Source organism: Arachis ipaensis, chromosome B10 (genome assembly GCF_059453495.1).
Source record: "Arachis ipaensis isolate K30076 ecotype BB chromosome B10, ASM5945349v1, whole genome shotgun sequence".
In the NCBI taxonomy this organism is placed as follows: Eukaryota; Viridiplantae; Streptophyta; class Magnoliopsida; order Fabales; family Fabaceae; genus Arachis; species Arachis ipaensis.
Window position 1 is genome coordinate 86,415,444 of NC_142435.1, and position 20,154 is coordinate 86,435,597.

Sequence of the window (20,154 nt, forward strand, 5' to 3'; positions counted from 1 at the left end):
TGCCATTGGAGCAAACAACTTTGAGCTGAAACCTCAACTAGTTTCTCTGATGCAGCAGAACTGCAAGTTTCATGGACTTCCATCTGAAGATCCTTTTCAGTTCTTAACTGAATTCTTGCAGATATGTGATACTGCTAAGACTAATGGAGTAGATCCTGAAGTCTACAGGCTCATGCTTTTCCCTTTTGCTGTAAGAGACAGAGCTAGATTATGGTTGGATTCTCAACCCAAAGACAGCCTGAACTCTTGGGATAAGCTGGTCACGGCTTTCTTAGCGAAGTACTTTCCTCCTCAAAAGCTGAGCAAGCTTAGAGCTGATGTTCAAACCTTCAGACAGAAAGAAGGTGAATCCCTCTATGAAGCTTGGGAAAGATACAAACAGTTGACCAAAAAGTGTCCCTCTGACATGCTTTCAGAATGGACCATCCTGGATATATTCTATGATGGTTTATCTGAGCTATCAAAGATGTCACTGGACACTTCTGCAGGTAGATCTATTCACCTAAAGAAAACGCCTGCAGAAGCTCAAGAACTCATTGACATGGTTGCTAATAACCAGTTCATATACACTTCTGAAAGGAATCCTGTGAATAATGGGACGCCTATGAAGAAGGGAGTTCTTGAAGTTGATACTCTGAATGCCATATTGGCTCAGAATAAAATATTGACTCAGCAAGTCAATATGATCTCTCAGAGTCTGCATGGAATGCAAGCTGCATCCAACAGTACTCAAGAGGCATCTTCTAAAGAAGAAGCTTATGATCCTGAGAACCCTGCAATAGCAGAGGTAAATTACTTAGGTGAACCTTATGGAAACACCTATAACTCAACATGGAGAAATCATCCAAATTTCTCATGGAAGGATCAAAAGCCCCAACAAGGCTTTAATAATGGTGGAAGAAACAGGTTTAGCAATAGCAAGCCTTTTCCATCATCAACTCAGCAACAGACAGAGAACTCTGAACAAAATGCTTCTAATTTAGCAAACCTAGTCTCTGATCTATCTAAGGCCACTGTAAGTTTCATGAATGAAACAAGGTCTTCCATTAGAAATCTGGAAGCACAAGTGGGCCAGCTGAGTAAAAGGATCACTGAAATCCCTCCAAGTACTCTCCCAAGCAATACAGAAGAGAATCCAAAAGGAGAGTGCAAGGCCATTGACATAAGCGCCATTGCCGAACCTGTGAGGAGAGGAGAGGACGTGAATCCCAAGGAGGAAGACCTCCTGGGACGTCCAGTGATCAATAAGGAGCTTCCCTCTGAGGAATCAAAGGACTCTGAGGCTCACCTAGAGACCATAGAGATTCCATTGAACCTCCTTATGCCCTTCATGAGCTCTGATGAGTATTCCTCTTCTGAAGAGAATGAGGATGTTACTGAAGAGCAAACTGCCAAGTTTCTTGGTGCAATCATAAAGCTAAATGCCAAATTATTTGGCATTGATACTTGGGAAGTTGAACCTCCCTTGTTCATCAATGAACTAAGTGATCTGGATCAACTGACATTGCCTCAGAAGAGACAGGATCCCGGAAAGTTCATAATACCCTGTACCATAGGCACTATGATCTTTAAAGCTCTGTGTGACCTTGGTTCAGGAATAAACCTCATGCCCCTCTCTGTAATAGAGAAACTGGGAATCTATGGGGTACAAGCTGCTAAAATCTCACTAGAGATGGCAGACATCTCAAGAAAACAGGCTTATGGACAAGTAGAGGACGTGTTAGTAAAGGTTGAAGGCCTTTACATCCCTGCTGATTTCATAGTCCTGGATACTGGAAAGGAAGAGGATGAATCCATCATCCTAGGAAGACCTTTCCTGGCCACAGCAAGAGCTGTGATTGATGTTGACAGAGGTGAAATAGTCCTTCAATGGAATGAGAACTCCCTTGTGTTTAAAACTCAAGGATCTCCCTCTGCAACCATGGAGAGGAAGCAGAAAAAGCTTCTCTCAAAGCAGAGTCAACCAGAGCCCCCACAGTCAAACTCTAAGTTTGGTGTTGGGAGGCCACAACCAAACTCTAAGTTTGGTGTTGAACTCCCATATCCAAACTCTAAGTTTGGTGTTGGAGAGTCTCAACAAAGCTCTGTACATCTGTGAGGCTCCATGAGAGCCCACTGTCAAGCTATTGACATTAAAGAAGCGCTTGTTGGGAGGCAACCCAATGTTTATCTAATTCTTATTTTTATTGTTTTTCATGTTTTCTTAGGTTCATGATCATGTGGAGTCACAAAATAAATATAAAAATTGAAAACGGAATCAAAAATAGCAGAAGAAAAATCACACCCTGGAGGAGCATCTGTCTGGCGTTCAGCGCCAGAACAGAGCATGGTTCTGGCGCTAAACACCCAAAATGGGCAGCTTCTGGGCGCTGAACGCCAGAACAGGCATGGTTCTGGCGTTCAACGACAGAAATGGCACACAAATGGGCGTTGAACGCCCAAAATGGCCACCAACCTGGCGCTGAACGCCCAGAGTTGGGTACAAAGGCATTTTTACATGCCTAATGGGTGTAGGGATGTAAATCCTTGAACACCTCAGGATCTGTGGACCCCACAGGATCCACTCAGGATCTATGGACCCCACAGGATCCCCACCTACCTCCACTCACTTCTTCTCACCACTCTCTTTCACACAACCCCATAAACACTCTTCTCCAAAAACCCTTCACCAATCACCTCAAACTCTCTTCCCCATCACCTCTTCACCACTCACATCCATCCACTCCTCCCCATAAACCTACCTCATAAACTCCACCTACCTTCAAAATTCAAAACCAATTTCCCACCCAAACCCACCCTTATGGCCGAACCTTAACCCCCCCTCCCTTCCCTATATAAAGACCTCCATTCTTCATCAAATTCCCACAACACACCCCTCTACACCCTCCTTGGCCGAAACCACATCTCCCTCTCCCTCTCCATATTTCTTCTTCTTCTTCTTCTATTCTTTTGTTTATTGCTCGAGGGCGAGCAATATTCTAAGTTTGGTGTGGTAAAAGCATAGCTTTTTTTGTTTTTCCATTACCATTGATGGCACCCAAGACCGGAGAATCCTCTAGAAGAGGGAAAGGGAAGACAAAAGCTTCCACATCCGAGTCATGGGAGATGGAAAGATTCATCTCCAAAACCCATCAAGACCACTTCTATGATGTTGTGGCCAAGAAGAAGGTGATCCCTGAGGTCCCTTTCAAACTCAAAAGAAATGAGTATCCGGAGATCTGACATGAAATTCAAAGAAGAGGTTGGGAAGTTCTAACAAATCCCATCCAACAAGTCGGCATCCTAATGGTTCAAGAGTTCTATGCCAATGCATGGATCACCAAGAACCATGATCAAAGTAAGAACCTGGATCCAAAGAACTATGTTACAATGGTTCGGGGGAATTACTTAGATTTTAGTCCGGAAAATGTGAGGTTAGCGTTCAACTTGCCATACATGGAAGAGAACGCACGCCCCTACACAAGGAGAGTCAACTTTGATCAAAGGTTGGACCAAGTCCTTATGGACATATGTGTAGAAGGAGCTCAATGGAAGGTTGACTCCAAAGGCAAGCCGGTTCAACTAAGAAGATTGGACCTCAAGCCTGTAGCTAGAGGATGGTTGGAGTTCATTCAATGCTCAATCATTCCCACTAGCAACCGGTCTGAAGTTACTATAGACCGGGCCATCATGATCCATAGCATCATGATTGGAGAAGAGGTGGAAGTTCATGAGATTATACCTCAAGAACTCTACAAGGTGGCTGACAAGTCCTCCACTATGGCAAGGTTAGCCTTCCCTCACCTCATTTGCCACCTATGCAATTCAGCTGGGATTGACATAGAGGGAGATATCCTCATTAAAGAGGACAAGCCCATCACTAAGAAAAAGATGGAGCAAGCAAGAGAGCCCAATCATGGAGCTCAAGAGGTGCAAGAAGCTCATTTCCATGAGATTCTGGAGATGCCTCAAATGCACTTTCCTCCACAAAACTATTGGGAGCACATCAACACCTCCCTAGAAGAATTAAGTTCCAATATGGGACAACTAAGAGTGGAACATCAAGAGCACTCCATCATGCTTCATGAAATAAGAGAAGATCAAAAAGCAATGAGGGAGAAGCAACAAAGACAAGGAAGAGACATAGAAGAGCTCAAGGACATCATTGGTTCCTCAAGAAGGAAACGCCACCATCACTAAGGTGGATTCATTCCTTGTTCTTATTTCTTCTGTTTTTCGTTCTCTATGTTATGTGCTTATCTATGTTTGTGTCTTCATTACATGATCATTAGTAGTTAGTAACTATGTCTTAAAGTTATGAATGTCCTATGAATCCATCACCTCTCTTAAATGAAAAATATTTTAATTCAAAAGAACAAGAAGTACATGAGTTTCAAATTTATCCTTGAACTTAGTTTAATTATATTGATGTGGTGACAATGCTTCTTGTTTTCTGAATGTTTGCTTGAACAGTGCATATGTCTTTTGAAGTTGTTGTTTAAGAATGTTAAATATGTTGGCTCTTGAAAGAATGATGACTAGGAGACATGTTATTTGATAATCTGAAAAATCATAAAAATGATTCTTGAAGCAAGAAAAAGCAGCAAAGAACAAAGCTTGCAGAAAAAAAAAAGAAAAAAAAAAAGGGGGCGAAAAAAAAATAGAAAAAAAATAGAAAGGAAAAGAAAAAGCAAGCAGAAAAAGCCAATAACCCTTAAAACCAAAAGGCAAGGGCAAATAAAAAGGATCCCAAGGCTTTGAGCATCAGTAGATAGGAGGGCCTAAAGGAATAAAATCCTGGTCTAAGCGGCTAAACCAAGCTGTCCCTAACCATGTGCTTGTGGCGTGTAGGTGTCAAGTGAAAACTTGAGACTGAGCGGTTAAAGTCAAGATCCAAAGCAAAAGAAGAGTGTGCTTAAGAACCCTGGACACCTCTAATTGGGGACTTTAGCAAAGCTGAGTCACAATCTGAAAAGGTTCAACCAATTATGTGTCTGTGGCATTTATGTATCCGGTGGTAATACTGGAAAACAAAGTGCTTAGGGCCACGGCCAAGACTCATAAAGAAGCTGTGTTCAAGAATCATCATACTGAACTAGAAGAGTCAATAACACTATTCGAAATCTGAAGTTCCTATAGATGCCAATCATTCTGAACCTCAATGGATAGAGTGAGATGCCAAAATTATTCAAGAGGCAAAAAGCTATAAGTCCCGCTCATATGATTGGAGCTATGTTTCATTGATAGTTTGGAATTTATAGTATATTCTCTTCTTTTTATCCTATTTGATTTTCAGTTGCTTGGGGACAAGCAAGAATTTAAGTTTGGTGTTGTGATGAGCGGATAATTTATACGCTTTTTGGCATTGTTTTTAGTAGGATCTAGTTACTTTTAGGGATGTTTTCATTAGTTTTTATGTTAAATTCACATTTCTGGACTTTACTATGAGTTTGTGTGTTTTTCTATGATTTCAGGTATTTTCTGGCTGAAATTGAGGGACTTGAGCAGAAATCAGATTCAGAGGTTGAAGAAGGACTGCTGATGCTGTTGGATTCTGACCTCCCTGCACTCAAAGTGGATTTTCTAGAGCTACAGAACTTAAAATGGCGCGCTTTTAATTGCGTTGGAAAGTAGACATCCAGGGCTTTCTAGCAATATATAATAATCCATACTTTTGCCAAGAATAGACGACGTAAACTGGCGTTCAACGCCAGCTCTCTGACCAAATCTGGCGTCCAGCGCCAGAAAAGGATCCAAAACCAGAGTTGAACGCCCAAACTGGCACAAAAACTGGCGTTCAACTCCACAAATGGCCTCTGCACGTGCAACACTCAGGCTCAGCCCAAACACACACCAAGTGGGCCCAGGAAGTGGATTTATACATCAATTACTTACTCATGTAAACCCTAGTAGCTAGTTTATTATAAATAGGACCTTTTACTATTGTATTAGGTATCTTTTGATAACCTTAGGATCTTAGGAAAATCTTTGAATGCATAGTTCTTAGACCATGGGGGCTGGCCATCTCGGCCATGCCTGGACCTTCACTTATGTATTTTTAACGGTAGAGTTTTTACACTCCATAGATTAAGGTGTGGAGCTCTGCTGTTCCTCAAAGATTAATGCAAAGTACTACTGTTTTCTATTCAACTCATCCTATTTCACTTCTAAGATATCTATTCGCACCCAAGAACGTGATGAAGGTGATGATTATGTGTGACGCTCATCACCATTCTCCCCTATGAACATGTGCCTGACAAACACCTCCGTTCTACATGAAATAAGCTAGAATGAATATCTCTTAGATCTCCCAACCAGAATCTTCGTGGCGTAAGCTAGAACGATGGTGGCATTCAAGAGAATCCGGAAGGTCTAAACCTTGTCTGTGGTATTCTGAGTAGGATTCAATGATTGAATGACTGTGACGAGCTCCTAACTCGCGATTGCAGGGCGTTAGTGACAGACGCAAAAGGATAGTAAATCCTATTCCAGCATGATCGAGAACCAACAGATGAATAGCCGTGCCGTGACAGGGTGCGTGAGCATATTATTCACTGAGAGGATAAGATGAAGCCATTGGCAAGGGTGATGCCTCCAGACGATTAGCCGTGCCGTGACAGGGCATTGGATCATTTTCCCGAGAGATGACCGAAAGTAGCCATTGACAGTAGTGATGTATCACATAAAGCCAGCCATGGAAAGGAGTAAGACTGATTGGATGAAGATAGCAGGAAAGCAGAGGTTCAGAGGAACGAAAAGCATCTCCATTCGCTTATCTGAAATTCCTACCAATAATTTACATAAGTATCTCTATCCCTATTCTATTATTTATTATTCGAAAACCCCATAATTATTTTATATCCGCCTGACTGAGATTTACAAGGTGACCATAGTGATGAGTATTTTGGTGAAAAATAAATTTCTCCCAAAACACACAAATCTAACCGGCAAGTGTACCGGGTCGTATCAAGTAATAAAAACTCACGGGAGTGAGGTCGATCCCACAGGGATTGAAGGATTGAGCAATTTTAGCTTAGTGGTTAATTTAGTCAAGCGAATCAAGATTTGGTTGAGTGTTTTGTGATTTGCAGAAATTAAATTGCATGGAAGTAAAGAGAACAGGGAATTAAAGTGCTGAATCTTAAAGAACAAGAAATTAAATAGCAGAAACTTAGAATGCAAGAAATGTAAATTGCGGAATCTTAAAGTGCAAGAAATGTAAATGGCTGGAATTGTAAAGGGAATTGGGGATTGGATTTGCAGAATTTAAACAAGGAAAAGTAAATTGCATCAAGCAGAGAAGTAGAAGAAGGTTTGGGTTAGATTGGATCTTGAAGCAGAAAAGTAAATGAACATGAAAACAGTAAACAGAGAATGTAAAATTGGGAAATCAGATCTCAGGACCCAGAGACTAGAAAACCAAGTCTAGATCTCAATGCCTTCCTAGATCCAACAAGAACAATTGCAAGGGAATTATAAATTGCAAGGAAAATAGATGAAGAGCAATTAACAGAAATTAAATTCAATCAAGCAGTAAATAAAGCAGTGAGATCCAAGGATGAGATTGAAACAGAATTTCTTCAATTCTCCAACCAAAAAATCCAAGACAATTGTAATTGAAATTGAAAGCAATAAAACTGAGAGGAAGAGAAGTGAATTCTCCTTCCCCAAGACAAAGAAATTAAAGATCACTCAATATCAAAAGCTCTCCGAAAACTATTATGAAAATTCCAAAAGAAAGCTCTCTGAAGAACTTGAATTCTATCCTATTTATACACTTTCTTCCAATGATCTTCAAGCCTTGAGTTGGGCCTTTGCTCTTGGTGGAATTGGGTTGAAAGAGGCCTTGGTTGATTGCTCTTGGAGTTTGAAGAGGAACCAAAACGAACCAATTGAACCGGGTTTGAGTTTTGCAAAAGTTGGACCAAAAGTTTGAGCAAAAGTTAGGGGGCTAACTTTTGCCCAAACTTTTCATATCAGCAGCTATATCCATCTGATACCAACGTTGGTGCCAAAGTTAGGGGTCTAACTTTGGCCCTAACGTTGGCCTTACCTTGTGCACTTGTGGCGCCAATGTTAGCCACCAAGTTAGGGGCTAACGTTGGTGCAAACTTTTGCTCATCCCCTTGTGATTTTCATGTGCCAACGTTAGCCACCAAGTTAGGGGGCTAACGTTGGCGCAAACTTTTGGTGCCCTGGGAGGTTTTCTTCATGCCAACGTTAGCCTCAAAGTTAGGGGCTAACGTTGGCGCAAACTTTTGGTGCCCAGGGGTGATTTTCATGTGCCAACGTTAGCCTCAAAGTTAGGGGCTAACGTTGGCGCAAACTTTTGGTACCCAGGGAGTGATTTTCAAGTTCCAACGTTAGCCCAAAAGTTAGGGGCTAACGTTGGGCCTAACTTTTCACCCAAAAGTTTGTGCAAAAGTTTGAGGCTAACTTTAGGTCCAGCTTTTTGCTTCCTGGTTCAATTTCACCTATTCCATTGTCTTCTCTTTACTCCTAGCTATTCCTTCTTGCTTCAACCTTTCTCCAAGCTTTCTTCACCTATCATTAATCAACCAAACACTTCAAAGCTATGCTTAAAATCATGAGATATTCATTCTTTCATAATATGTAACAATTATAGTATAAAACCTCATGAAATAGCATGAATTCATACATGGTTGATTAAATCAAAGGAAACATGAAAATCTACCTAATTGGCTTGCTTGTAGCTCAAGAAAGTGCATAATTCTAATGAAAACAAAAGAAAAAGACTAGTTAAAATAGGCTAAGATGACTTGTCATCACATAGCTTGCTTCATACCAACAATCTCCGTGGGATTCGACCCTTACTCACGTAAGGTATTACTTGGACGACCCAGTGCACTTGCTGGTTAGTTGTATCGAAGTTGTGAACCATGGTATTGGCACCATGTTCTTGGCGCCATTGCCAGGGAAAGAAAGAGCCATGAATTTTACATAATTAAAGTGTAATCACGATTACGCGTACCAAGTTGCTCACGTTGCCAGGGATTGTTCGAGCCTGGACATCACAATTTCGTGCACCAATTACCGATAGTTAAATAAAGTCACTATCAAGAACAAGTACCCACTTCCACGAATAGATGATTTGATGGATCAGTTAAAAGGTGCAACTGTGTTTTCGAAGATTGATTTGCGATTGGGCTATCACTAGATTCGAGTGAAAGAGTCAGATATACCGAAGACTGCATTTAGAACTCGATTTGGTCACTATGAGTATACGGTTATGTCGTTTGGACTAACTAATGCTCCTGCAATTTTCATGGATTACATGAATCGTATTTTCCGTCCGTACCTTGATCAGTTCATAGTAGTCTTCATAGACGATATTCTCATCTATTCGAAGACAGAAAGAGAGCATGAAGAGCATCTAAGGACTGTATTGCAGATACTAAGGACTTGGAAGTTATATGCTAAACTATCAAAGTGCGAGTTCTGGACAGAGAAGGTGGCATTTTTGGGACATGTTATATCACAGGGAGGAATTGCAGTGGATCCTTCAAAAATTGAAGCGGTAGTGCAATGGGAACCACCTACGACCGTTACAGAAGTTCGGAGTTTTCTCGGACTTGCTGGATATTACCAGAGGTTTATTAAAGGATTTTCACAGATAGCCTTACCTCTGACTTACCTTACACGAAAGGAAGTTCTGTTCGTTTGGACGGCTGAGTGTGATAGAAGTTTCAAGATGCTTAAGGAGAAGTTAACAACTGCACCTGTATTAGTACTACTCGACCCGCAGAAACCTTTTGAAGTATATTGTGACGCCTCTCATAAAGGACTTGGATGTGTGCTGATCCAAGACAAAAATGTGGTGGCTTATGCTTCCCGGCAGCTGAGACCTCATGAATGAAATTATCCGACGCATGACTTGGAGTTGGCTACAGTAGTGTTTGCTCTGAAGATCTGGAGACACTATTTGTATGGCGCTCAACTAGAAGTTTTCTCTAACCACAAAAGTTTAAAGTATATCTTTGACCAGAAGGATCTTAATATGCGACAGCGAAGGTGGATGGAGTTCCTGAAGGACTATGATTTTAAGTTAAGTTATCATCCAGGAAAAGCGAACGTGGTGGTAGACGCTTTGAGCAGGAAGAATTTGAATATCTCTTGGATGATGATAAAGGAAGAAAAGTTACTCGCAGAATTTGAGGACCTTAAGTTGGCTATGACTGAGACGTCAAGTGGAGTCCGTTTGGCCCAATTGCATATAACACCAGATTTTAAGATTAGGATTCAGCAAGCACAAGCACAAGATTCAGAAATGAAGACGATGCTGAAACGGATGAAAGTAGAGGAACCAGAAGCTGTAAGACTAGATCGTAGAAGCCTCTAGAGATATAAGAACAAAATTTGTGTGCCTAGCTCTGGAGATTTGCGGCAAAGGATTCTTGCAGAAGCTCATCAAAGTATATTTTCTATGCATCCTGAAGTAACAAAGAGGTATCAAGGATTTGAAACAAATGTTCTGGTAGCCGGGCTTGAAGAAAGAGGTAGCTGATTATGTCTCAACAAGTTTAACCTGCCAAAAGGTGAAGGTGGAACACCAGAAACCGTCAGGAACCCTGCAACCCTTGGAAATACCATAATGGAAATAGGATCAGATCACTATGGATTTTGTCACGGGATTGCCAAGGACCTCAACAGGATACGATGCTATTTGGGTGATTGTGGACAGGTTAACAGAATCAACACATTTTCTTCCAATTCGAGTTGACTATACTTTAGAAAGGCTAGCACGGCTATATATTCAAGAAATCGTACAATTGCACGGGATACATTAGTCAATTGTTTCAGATCGAGATCCGAGGTTTACTTCCAGATTCTGGGGAGCTTTCCAGAAAGCTTTAGGAACAGAATTGCATATGAGTACAGCATACCATCCTCAGATAGACGGACAATCAGAGCGAACAATCCAGACATTGGAAGACATGTTAAGATCTTGTGTGATGGATAACCAGGGCAGTTGGGATAGGTATTTGCCATTGGTCGAGTTCGTCTACAACAACAGTTACCAACAAAGTATCGGGATGGCACCATATGAAGCTCTCTACGAAAGGAGATGTCAGACACCATTGTGTTGGAATGATGATGAAGAAGCTAGTGTCTTAGGTCTAGACCTAGTGCAAGAAACTACTGAGAAGATAAAGGGGATTCGCTAGAAGATCTAGACTGCACAGAGCCGTCAAAAGAGCTATGCCGATAATAGACGTAGACCCTTAGAGTTTAGTGCGGGAGATCATGTCTTTCTAGAAGTAACTTCGATTATTGGAATAGGTAGAGCCCTTAAGACTAAGAAGCTTAACCCACGATACATAGAACCTTTCCAAATACTTAAAAGAGTCGGTCTAGTAGCTTATCAAATAGCCCTTCCTCCTTATTTATCAAACCTTCATGATGTTTTTTTTTATGTCTCGCAACTTAAGAAATATGTTCCCGATGATAGTCACGTTTCACAACCAGAAATAGTACAGTTATAAAATAATTTGACATATCAAGCATCACCAGTTCAGATCGTAGAAAGAAGTGATAAGCAGCTAAGAGGCAAGACTGTTCGCTTAGTCAAAGTAGCATGGGAACCAAGAGGAGAAGAAGAGCACACTTGGGAATTGGAAGATAAGATGAGAGCTGATTACTCACATCTATTCTCAGGTAACTGAAATTTTGAGGGCAAAATTTTCTTTTAGGAGGGTAGAATGTAACAACCCCGGTTTTCGAGAACGCGAAATCTTTTCTGAAAGTACAGATTTCTCCGAAAGATCAGTAAGGGGAAAACCTTTGATATATCATCAAGTATCTCAATCCTCATTGTCATTATGTCATCTTTAAGTTAGAACCTTTTCCGAGACAAGCTCGATAACGCGGTCACGAAGAACCTGGTTTTTAAACTGTATCGGTTAGAAGTTTTGATTTGGTTTTTTTGTAAATAGTCTCAGTTTGACAAACCGGACTCGATTTATGAGAGAAGAGAGATAATAGGATGATATTATCATTATATTAGTATTAGAAGCTTCTTGAATAATATTATAGGGTTACCTGGTCAGTTTTAGTTAAAAACAGAAAATCGGTTTAACCGGGTTTACGGTTTACTGGTGCAGCTTAGCACCAACACTCTCTGATGAATTTAGCAATGCTAAGGCCTCATTATACATGTAGTATTCTCATAATAAATATGTTACTAGTGTCATTTATGCTAGTAGCTCAAAAAATAATTTTTAGAGATGTTTTTACGAGTGTTCCGATACACCTAGTTTTAGTAGTTGTACACCAGAGATATTTTAATATTATTTTAATCCACCTCCAAGCCAACCAATCACAACTCACCTTACACCCCCAAGACCTCCAAGGCTGTCTCATTTCATAATTTTGGCCGAAAATAACAAGAGAGAAAAGAGAGAAACTTTCATGAACACTTAATCTACAAAGCTTGATTTCTTCTGAACTAAAACTCAAATCAAAACTCCGATTTCACCAAAATGATCCTCTCTTCTTCCTCTACATAACCATATAACTTATCAAGGATGAAAATAAGGTGAGATAGCTGTCTCCCTCCCATTTCAATTCGGTTTTCAAGGAAACATGCTTAAACATGTGTTTTCTTGATGTTCTTCCTGAGGAATCATGCTTAACTTGACTTGAGGGCCAAGAAACGTGAATTTCCAGCAAGTCTAAGGTGAGATATCTCTTCCTAACATACTGAGTGAGATTTGGTCGGTTGAGAGTTTTTGGATTTAAAGTTGTTCTTGATGTGATTTAGGAGGAAAAAGTGCTTAAGGACCACCTGAAAGTTTAACCGAATTAGGAGCAGCAAAACCAGGTAGGGTGTCACGAAATTAATCTTGATTATTTGTGTTTGAGTTGTGTGAATGTTGTATAAATTGGCTGTGCTAAAAATTGGTTGCTTATATTATTGATTCTTGGTGAAAATTTGGTGAAATTTTGATGAAATTTGATGAAATTCAAGCTTTAAAGTTCATGTTCTTGGGGCAGCTGGAAAAACAAAACCCTAAGCTTAAATTGAGGTTCAATTTGTGTTGAAATCATGTAGAAAAGATGGGGTTTTAGTGGCTGCTAATTTATTATGAATTATAGTAAAAATCGGTTGCTGAAAAGACTGAAAAACAGGTAAAAACAGAGAAAGAATCTGAAGAATTTATGAAGAACATGAAGAACACTTTGAGTGTGATGAAGAACAATAAAGAACACCTTTTTGATTCATAAAATGGCAAGGAAGTAATTAATTTGGTGTTTGGGGGGTTATTTAGTAATTTATGAAAGTTAGGGTGGTAAAAGTAGAAATATTAAAAGTTACGGGTGGTAAAAAGTGAATTTTAAAGGTTAAAAGTAAAAATAAGTTAATTTTCGAAAATTTAATGATAAAATAATAAAAATTAATAAAATATTAAATAATAATATTTAATTAAAAATAATATTTTAATATAAATAATAAAATAATGCAGAAAAGGCAGTTTTCTGTAAAAGCTTTATAAAGACAACTTTAAGCACAGAATCTCATAATTACTTTCATAAAACACTTAGAGAGTGGTAAAAACATATTAGTGAGGAAAAGATAAATAAAAGATAAAAAGTTGAAGAAAAGATAAAAATCGAAGAAAAAGTCTGTAAAGTTTTAATGACAGAAAAACAGACAGAGACTAGTGAACGAACTAGGGCAACATAGTTAGTCTTGGAATTGCGAATAGGGTTAGGTATTATATGAAAATTTAAACTGTTTCAGTATAGACTTAATGAACCTATACTTGGGACAGACTAACTATTCATACCGAAATTTACATAAGCTTTAAATACATATGCTAAACAGAGAAATCAGAGCAGAGTAAAGAATCACAGAGAATAGAGTAACCAGAGCAGAATAAAGGGATACAGAGAAAAGAGTAATCAGAGCAAAGTAAAAAGACAAAGAGAAAAGAGTAATGTGATAAAGAGAAATGGTTTGAATTAAGATGTTGTAAAAGTGAAAGACGTAAAGTTTGTACAGTATGATTGAAAAGAGAAAGAAAGAGGTACTGCATAAAAATGTGAAAATGATGATGAATAATGAGAATGATGATGAATGATGATAATGAGAATGCTTTCCTACGGTACAGATCCATATTTTATTTCTGTAAGCCATAGGGGTTATTTCCTGCTACAGAAGTACCGTGACCACCTGTTCTATTTCTGTAGTGGCAGAGGGGTTATTTCCTGTATACAGAAGGTGTGTCGGCGTACATCCCTGCAGTGGCAGATGTGTTATTTCCTGCGTGCAGTGGACCCTGTGGTGGCAGAGGGGTTATTTCCTGTACACAGGGGTATAGCCAATAGGAAAGCCTTATCTAGATAGAGGTTGCTGGATAACGTCGGGAGCGGGTTAGTAACCGACAGATGAGCTCATTACCTGCACTAGGGCTAGACATGCATCATACTTGGTTGCACATTTCCTTTGTTATGTTTGTGGTATGAATGTATGCTTTCCTTGTTTGTATTCCATTTTCTGCGCTTGTGATATTTTCTTGAATTTTTCTGTTTGTGTTCTGCTATCTGTTTTCTCTATCTTCTCTACTTATCTATGTTTTCTAATTACTGCTTCCTTGTATTCTGCTAATAGTCTGCTAAACAACATAGAATTAATGAACATAACTAATAACCCCGACCTTACTAAGAACTCCCCAGTTCTTACCCCTTCTCTCTCCCTTCCCCCTTCAGATGGAAGTAAGAGTACCTTACCATAGTTCGCTGATGACCGTTCGCAAGAAGAGGATTCTGCTCTAGATAGTCTTCTGAGTCTAGGGTGAATATTGTTCTCTGATTATATGTAAATACTATGAGACCAGCCAACGTCTGCACCCCTTCGTATGCGCACTTTAACCTAAATCCTGTGTACGAGATTCCTATTTTGTGGATACTTCATGAGGTACCAGAGAGACGTCCTGTGGAAAAGTCTGATCGTGTAGAGGAGTAGCAGATGATGTTCTATCTTTTGATGACGTTCCACCTGACTTGAGTTGTGAAGACTTAGAACGTACTTTCCCTCGCTTTAGTAGTTTAGAGGGACTAGGTGAGTATAGAGTCTAGGCTAGCCTAGGTGCCAGCTTAGGGACCTCTTGAACAGGTCAGGACTTGGGATGTTGTATGTATGTATGTATATGTATATAGTTATTATCTAGCTATACCTAGAGGTGTTCTAACTAAAGGTCTATACTCTAATAAAGGCTGGATAACTGAATGTTGCTAGCTACTTGTGATGTATTTATGTGTGGTTGCTTATAACTGTTTTATCTATTATCAGCTATGAGTTGATTATGAATGATTCCGTTTATTAATCCAAAAGTTTTCAAAAAAAAAAAGTACCTCGCTAACTAACTGCGCTTTTAACAACGAATCAGGCTCATATAATAAATAATAGATAATATATAGGATGATAAATTGGTAGCACTCAGTTTCTGGTATGTCCTAGGCGTACTGAAAATTGGGTCGTTACACTTCTCTTCCTTAATTTTCGAAAATTATATCTCTTTTTCTCTCTCTTCTTTTTTAAAACTACCTAACTAACTCTCGTCTCTCTCTATTTTCGAAAATTCATCTCTCTTCTCTCCCTTCTATTTTTCGAAAATAAACATTTAAAATTTTAAAATATTTTTAAATTATTAACATAATTTTCGAAAAAATTAATTAATTAATTAAAAAATATATTTTAATTATTATTTTTCTATTTATACCTCTTCTCTTCTCATCCCTATTCATTCAACTCTACTTCCTGCCATAGCTCTAGCTCAACTTCTTCATCTGCATTCTTTTCTTCTTCACATCTCACTTGGAGCTTCTTGCCAATTGGCACAGAAAGCTTTATTGTGATTTCCTTTCTCTCTTTACTCTTATCTACTATATCCAAGGTATTTAGCCTCTACTTATTTTATTTTTATTTTCTTTCTTCTTCTTCCTTCTTCTATTTTGACTTTAAGGAGGAGCTTCTTGCCAATTGGCATAAAGAACTTTCTTCCTTTCCATCTTTTTTTGGCTTCTTGTTTATGACTAGAAACAAGGATAAAGAATCCCTCTTGACTCCTAATCCTGATCCTGAGAAGACTCTGAGGAGGCGTTTACAACAAGCTAAAGCACAACACTCCGGAAGAGAGCTTTCAAAAAGTTTTGAACAAGAAACAGAAGATATGGCCGAACCACAAGAGGAGCCAAGAAAGGTCCTTGGTGACTTCACCATGCCTACCTCTGACTTTTATGGCAGAAGCATTACTGTACCTATCATTGGAGCTAATAATTTTGAGCTTAAGCCTCAGTTTGTCTCTCTTCTGCAGCAGAACCGCAAATTCCATGGACTTTCACTGGAATATCCACATCAGTTCTTAGCAGATTTTTTACAGATCTGTGATACTATAAAGACTAATGGAGTTGATCCTGAAGTCTACAAGCTGATGCTTTTTCCGTTTGCTCTAAGAGACAGAGCTAAGTTCTGGTTGGATACCCTACCAAGAGAGAGTCTTAACTCTTGGGGAAATCTAGTTAATGCTTTTCTTGCTAAGTTCTTTCCTCCTCAAAGGATGAGCAAGATTAGAGTGGAAGTACAAACCTTCAGGCAAAGAGAAGGTGAATCCCTCTATGAACCTTGAGAAAGATATAAGCAACTAATCAGGAGATGTCCTCCTGACATGCTCTCAGAGTAGTCCCTCATAGGCATGTTCTATGATGGCTTATCTAAGATATCCAAGATTTTCTTTGATAGCTCTGCAGGTGGATCCCTGAAGAGAGAACTTTTGCGTGGTCTAGAATTCAGAATAAATTCCCGTTGCAAGTATAGCTTCTAAACCAACAAAATCCCTTTCTTACAAATGTTTTGGTTGTCACAAGTAACAAATCCCTTTTAAAATTGATATCCGAAGTATTTAAACCTCGGGTCGTCTTCTCAAGGAATTGCAAGGAGGTGTTCTTATTATTGGTTATGAAAAAGTGTGTTTTGGGGTTTCGGATTAAGATAAAAAGCAAGAATAGCAATGGCAGAGGAAATAAAATAATAACAATAAAAAGCCTTGACTTGGAGAGATTAATCGAAAGTTCTATCCTTGTTGGATTTTTCTCAAGATCAATTGATAATTGAAGGTTACTTCTACTTAGTTATCCTTTACCAAGTAAAGTAAAAGAAAGTCAAGTAAGTTGGAAGTCTACTTCTATTCACAAGTTCTAATCCTCTCCCTTGGGAAGAATTAGCGTTAGTGACTAGAGAACCTGCCAACAATAAACCCAATTACAATTTAACTCTCGAGTAATTCAACTCAAGGGTCTCCAAATATCAATCAACTCCAAAATCAAGTTCGGATCTAACTTAGAACATCAATTAATAACGAACAATAGAAGAAGTGATAAATCTGAAATACCTCAATTGCATTAATAAAAGAAAATCAATCTAAACATAAAGAGTTCATAAACTAAATTGATAAAATAAATAGAAAGAACATTAAACCTGGAAATTGAGATGAAATAATCCTAAATCCTTTAAGAGGAATCTTAATCTTAAATCCTAAGAGAGAGGAGAGAACCTCTCTCTTTAAAACTATATCTAAAACCTAAAATTGTAAATTATGAGCTGGTGATTATGAATGAATGGATTTCCCCACTTTATAGCCTCTAATCTGTATTTTCTGGGCCGAAAACTGGGTCGAAAACAGCCCAGAATTCGCTGGTTTGGAATTCAAACACGTTGGTTTTTCGCCACTGCGACGCGTCCGCGTAGATCATGCGTTCGCGTCACTTATCGTCAGAGAAAATATAGCATATTATATATCAGATCGAAGCTCCAGACGTTAGATTTCTAACGCTACTGGAACCGCGTCGTTTGGACCTCTGTAGCTCAAGTTATGACCATTTTAGTGCAAGAGGGTCAGGTTGACAGCTTTAGCAGTTCCTTCAACTTCTTGTATTCCTTCCACTTTTGCATGCTTCCTTTCCATCCTCTAAGCCATTCCTGCCCTGTAATCTCTGAAAACACTTAACACACATATAAAGGCATCTAATGGTAATAAGAGAGTATTAATATTAGCAAATATAAGGCCAAGGAAACATGTTTTCAATCTTAGCACAAATAGTATGAATAAGTGGGTAAAGAGTTGATAAAAATCACTCAATTGAGGACAAGATAAACCATAAAATAGTGGTTTATCAACCTTCCCACACTTAAACATTAGTATGTCCTCATGCTAAGCTCAAGAGAAACTATAAAGGGGTGAAGGGGAATGATAGAATGTATGAAATGCAACCTATCTATATGAATCCAACTACATGAAGAATGCTTTTTTCTACTTGGTTTAATAGTAAATAAATTCTCCAATAATAAATATGAACTGGATTTCACTAATTCAAATCATAAAAATGAAGTACAAATAGACTTGTAGAAGAAAATAGCTCATGAAAGCCGGGAACAAAGAATCGAGCATCGAATCCTCACTGGAAGTGTATGCACTCTAATTACTCAAGTGTTTTAGGTTTGATTCTCTCAATTATCTACTAACCTTGCTTTCTAAGTCTTGCTCTTCATCTAACAATCAACATAAATTTAATGCAAAGATACACGTATCAAGAGGTCTTTTAAGGGTTATAATGGGGTTAGGGTCAAGGTAGGATTGTATTTGGCCAAGTGGAGTAAAATTTGAATCCTTAATTAACTTAAACTTTCCACCTAACTTTAGACAATCCATGTAATCATAATACCACATCTAACTATCCATTGACCATGTTTTCCACATATTCATGCATTCTAATTTCAAGTACAGTACATATGCATTGCTTTCACCACTTACTTTGGGGCATTTTGTCCCCTTTTTGCTTAATTGCTCTTTTTTTTTTCTTTTTCTCACTTTTTTTATATTTTTTTTTCTTTTCTTTTATTTTTCTCAATGCATATGATTAAATTATTGAATGTATGAATCATGTCCTAAACATTTTTTTTTTCACATTTTCAGAAAATTCTAACATACTTAATTCTAAAACCAAATGTTTCCAAATTCAATTTCTCCACACTTAAATCATAAGTACTCTTACTAGTCTAAGCTAACCAAGGATTCAAATTAAGGACATTATTGTTTTCCGCTTAGAGTTAATGATGTGCTAAAGTAAAGAACAAAGGGGTATAATAGGCTCAACATTGGTTTGCAAAGAATAATGAAAGGGTAAGGCCATATGGGTATGTAAGCTCAGTGAAACAAAGGCCTCAATCATGTAAGTGTATGCATACATCAAACCATAGAAATATAGAATTAAGCAAGACAAAGATCACAATTTTAGAGAGAAAAACACACACCAAAAATAAAATATTGGTTGGTAAAATGCAACCAATTCAAATAGGCTCAAAAATCTCACAGGTTTTGTGTGTTCGAGCTCTAACCCATGTTCCAGTATAATATTTCTTCAAACAAGTGTAACATTAAATTTTATTCAAATTAGTGAAATGCTCTAAAAGTTTTTTTTTCTTTTTTTTTTGAAAAAGAAAATATTTCTTCAACCAAGTGGTAAAATATGCACAAAATCAAACAAATATGCAATCAAACATGTAAATGCAACAACTAACAAGGAAAATAAACCATTGGTGTTGAGATAGAAGAGTAACTAACCCATAGAGATCGATATCGACCTCCCCACACTTAAAGATTGCACCGTCCTCGGTGCATGCTAAGATGTACAAGTGGATGGGTGGCTCCAACTGATACTTTTCTCTGAAGATTTTGCAGATGGACTTGTCTGTCTCCAGATGTAAACGTCTTCCGGTTCCCTTCTGGGTGACCATCCTGAAAGAAAAAGGGAAGAAGAGTAACCCAGAAATAAAGATAAGAAAATAAATGATGTATGGGTGGGTTAATGCCAAATGATAAGGGTCTCAATTACATGGTAGATACAACATGCAAGTGAGAAAACAATAGAAGTACGCGGCATATCAATAGTGCAAACGTTGCAACAAAGGAGAAGAGACAGCAGATAACGAAGGACAATATAAATATAAATGCATGTCAATACAAAAAGGAACACAGATATCATAAAAGATTGGTGTTGATAGATAAATATCATCCAATAGTGTAAAATAAGTCACTAAGCACCAAATAATACCAGAAAAGATATAACAGCTGAATAAGAACATTTAACACCAATGGA

The 20,154-nt window shown here is 38.4% G+C and overlaps 1 non-coding gene across 1 annotated transcript; it reads right to left on the minus strand.

The window, feature by feature from the left end:
- Positions 1-304: 304 nt before the first annotated feature.
- On the minus strand, positions 305-412 carry LOC148580728 (small nucleolar RNA R71). The gene has a single exon (XR_015896690.1). It is a non-coding gene; the product is annotated as a small nucleolar RNA R71 (small nucleolar RNA).
- Positions 413-20,154: the final 19,742 nt, after the last annotated feature.